Here is a 4,531-nt window from a genome sequence, read left to right on the forward strand (position 1 = left end):
CCCATCAGCAGACGAGGGGATTAGAAACCTGTGGTACATCTACACAGTGGAATACGACGCTGCTGTAAAAAGGAAGGAACGCCTATCATTTGCAACAGCATGGACGGACCTGGAGAGCATTATACGCTAAGCGAAATAAGTCAGTTGGAGAAAGATAAATATCACATGATCTCACTCATATATGGGATATAATGATTAACATAATTTGATGAACAAGCATAGATCCAGAGACAAATGATAGGGGAGGGGGTGGTTAGAGAACAACCAAAGGACTTGTATGCATGCATATAATCATAACCAATGGACATAAGACACTGGGGAATAGGGGAGGCTAGGGGACTGTCTAGGGTGGGGGGAAAAAATGGACACATATGTAATACCCTTTGTAATAAAAAATAAAATTAAGAAAAAAAAAAAGAAAAAGACAAATATTCAGAAACACAGTAAGGATGAAAACAGCCAAAGCAATTAACTGATGATCATTAAATATACATATATTATGTAAATTTAAATATTAATTCTACTAATTTTTAAAAATTCATGAGTTTCATTTAAATCGTTATTAATTTCATTTTTCTATTTTCCCTAAGTTTGTTTTGCAGTTCTCTTTTTCTAATTTCTTGGGTTGAGTGTTGATCTGTTTTCATTTATTATTATTTCATAATGAAGAGTTTAAAAATAAAAATTTACCTGTGAGTATGACTTTGGCTGCACCTCAAATCTTTGATATGTAGTGCTATTACTGCTATTTTCTAAGTAGTCAGGAATTGCAATTTGATTTCTCCTTTGATCTGAGTTTCTTGGAGAGAGTCTTAACATTTTCAGGGAGTTGGAGTTTCTTTGTTTATACTTCTGTTAATAATTTCTACCTCTATTGTATGTTGATCAGGGAATATTGGTGGCAAATTTTATGTTTATTTATTTTTGGAATTTATTGAGATTCTCTTGTGGCTTCCTATATAGTTAACTTCTGTAAATAATCCTGGGAACACATGAAAAGGAAAAGTGCAGTATTATAATTTTCTTAGGTGTAGAATTCTGTGAATATACTTATTACATCATTAATTAAAGTATTTATCTTCTCTGTGTTAAGATTTTTTTAAATGGGTGATCCATAGATGACCTTCAGGAGATCTATGTGTGCTTTTTTTTTTTAATATGGAGAAGGTTCATAATTTTTTCCAAGTTCTCAAAGGGATCTGTGATCCACCCACCCCAAAATATTAAGGAAATGCTTTATGTCTTACTTGATCTGTTAAAGACCAAGAAAGGCAAATTAAACTACTTAATATAACTTAAAATCAACATTCAAAATTATTCGCAAATAAAAATTTTAATTATTTTATTAAAATACAGGATTCCCGATAAACAGTTATATTGCATTTGCTATTTATCCACCCTATGAATAGTGCTAACTGGCCTTGTTTCATTCTGGGCCCTAGAATGAGACTCACATGGGGCTGGGCTTCTGTAGGATGGCAGAAAAAGTGCCAAGTCACTTACCAACATTTATCAAATCTGAAACATATCGGTCAGAAATGTTCATTTTCCTGTGAGTTTGCACTCAGTGTTTTACAATCTCCTCTGACGAATTCTCCGTCTCTTTTCTGAATACTTCTCACGTGATGCTCTCAGGAGACTCAGTCCCGTTCGGAAAGCTAATCATGTCCTTAGGGTGACTCAGTTCAAAGTCACATACCCCCTCGAGTGAGGCAACGAAGTAAATGCATCACTTTCTAGGATGGGAATGACAACCACTTAAAAACTGACACCAAATTATGGATGTACTTGGAACAGAAGTATCTGCTTGACAAACAGGTCATGCATTTTTTAAACGTACGTGAAGAATTTTAAGTTCACCTTAAAAGAAAGACTGAAGAGGTCTTAAAAGGAACAGTGAGGACTGAAATTGTAACTTATGCTCTACAAAAGTCCCTATCCCTAACCCTCAAAGGTACTAGAAATTCTTAGGGCTGACTTGTCCATTAGGTACATTCTCATGCTTGATACTTTCAAGGCCCATGAAAATGTCTAATTTTGTTTAAAAGCAGAAGGAAAACGACTATAATAGTAACAATGAATCATGAATCCAGCCTGGATTCTATTTATCTTTATACCAAGGCAGTAATAATATAATATTATGTGCACTAGAGGCCTGGTGTATGAATTCGTGCATCAGTGGGCTCCCTTGGTCTGGCCTGCGAGATCAGGCCAGATTGTGAGAGGGCACAGGCCAGGCCGAGGGACCCCACCAGTGCATGATCAGGGCTGGGGATGGATGCGGGAGGTTGGCCAGCCGGGGAGGGACCGTGGGAGGGCTCCAGGGCATGTCCGGCCCATTGTGCTCAGTTCCAATCGGCTGGACCCCAGCAGCAAGCTCACCTATCGGTCATATAGATTAATATTATATATATAATATATATATTTATATATAATATGTTTATATATTTATATATATATATATAAAATTTTCCCATGGAAGAAGGGACCCATGAAAGGAAAATCCCCTACATTCCATGAAAGTCATTACGAGGCCCTGGGAATAATTATCCATTCAGTATGGTGTTTGGTCAGTATCTGAGCAGAAGCCTTGTTTGATGTGTGTTTGTGCATGTTTTTATATGCATGGTATTGAAGCATTGTTTAGAATAGATTATATTTTCTTAGCAGAATGGAAATCAAGGCTGTGTAGCCTTTTATGTATGTGCTTCTTTCTTCCTGTTTGCCTTGCTCTGTCTCTTTCTCTCCATGAAGTTCTTTTACATGCTTATCTTTCACACATGGCCCAATAGTCCCGCCCCCATTTAGCACCAGCTCTACCACTGATGTTGGATTTTTGTGGATCTGAGTTCAAATTCTCTTCTGGAACATCATTTATTCAGGTGTTCACCATATGTCCAATTAGCTGTAGCTAATCTTTCCCCCTTTTTCCTTCCCCCATACTCCTGCATGCCCCTCAACCTCGGTGGTATGTATTGTGGCACCTTCTGCAAGCTGTGTTGGAGCAGCTAATGAAATGTCTTCTAAACATATAGTTTTAATATGACTTGATTATACTCCTACAGTAAAGTAAAAAACCACATGAAGAAAGAGCCTAGCAGAAAGTAGTGGTCTTACTATAATTACGTTATTATACTTTCTCATGCCCTTGATTGTCATTTTGCCACATATTCAGCACATGGGAAATGGAAGGCTCTTCCCCAGGAAATGCCATTTGCAGAAATTGTGTCTAATCCAGGCATTGCTCAGTGAAGAGCCGTATTGCATAATCAGGCAGGACTCCCGCCTGAAGACTGAGCCATTCTCTGAAGATGAACAGACACCCTGCAGAGGCGCTTTTTGCTGGATGAGTGGCCTATCTGAGTAAGTACCCACATCACATACACTCCTGTCACTTCGGGATTGTAATAAGCCCTCTGCAGTAATAATTATATATTAGGAACATCTAGTAGATGTGACTTTAATAGCAAGCTGAATTTTATTTAATTATCACAGTGTCACACACCTCTCTACCTCTATAGAATTTTAATACTCAATAAGCACAATATTGTTTCACTATAAAGAAGTATGATTGGTATAGCAATGTGGTATTACCAAGATATATGTCTATCTCAAAAAAGATGAGCCCTGAGATATAAAAAACTCCCATAAGCTTTATGTTATATTTATATGTGTAATTCCTATTTAAAGTGAAGAACAGGAAACCTTACAGTCTTTTTTAAAAAATGTATCTTTATTGATGAAAGTATTACAGATGTCCCCTTTTTCTCCCCATTCACCCTCTCCACCCTGTTCCCACCCCCTCCCCAGGCCTTCCCCACACTATTGTCTGTGTCTATGGGTTATGCATATCCTATAGAATAAAAGGCTAATATGCAAATTGTTCCCTCGACCGGGAGTTCAACCAGGGGTCCGGACCCCACCTGTGCACGAATTCGTGCACCGGGCCTCTAGTATGCATATAAATTATTTGGTTAATCTCCCCACCCCCATCCCTGTGAGGTTTGTCAGTCTGTTCCATGTTTCCATGTCTATTTGTTCATTAGTTTATTTTATTCATTAGATTCTACATATAAGCAGATTCTACATAAGCGAGATCCTGTGATACTTGTCTTTTCTCTGACTGGCTTATTTTGCTTGGCATAATATTTTCCAGGTCCCTCCATACAGTCTTTCTCAATAGAAGAAAGCTTTGAGCAAAAAGACTATAAAATGACCATTGTTTTCCTTTTAATATTATATTATTAAGAGAGAAAAATCTGCTATGAATATTGTATTAGCCAGGGTTAAGTTTTGAAGAACAGAAACTATTCAGCAAGTTTAAAAGAAAGGGATTTATTAAAGGGTGTTTTGTGGTTTACTGTACCACTGGGAGGCACAGAATTGCCTCTAGGCTGATCCTCCAAGATCAATTTCCAAGACCAAACTGTGGAACTGGGTCAGTGGAGCAGTTGCCTCTGCCATGGTCAAGAGGCTCCAGATTCAGGAAGCTGATATCCCAGCTGCTGGCTCCTGTCCAGTCTGTTTCTCT

Source organism: Myotis davidii, unplaced genomic scaffold (genome assembly GCF_000327345.1).
Source record: "Myotis davidii unplaced genomic scaffold, ASM32734v1 scaffold345, whole genome shotgun sequence".
Classification (NCBI taxonomy): Eukaryota; Metazoa; Chordata; class Mammalia; order Chiroptera; family Vespertilionidae; genus Myotis; species Myotis davidii.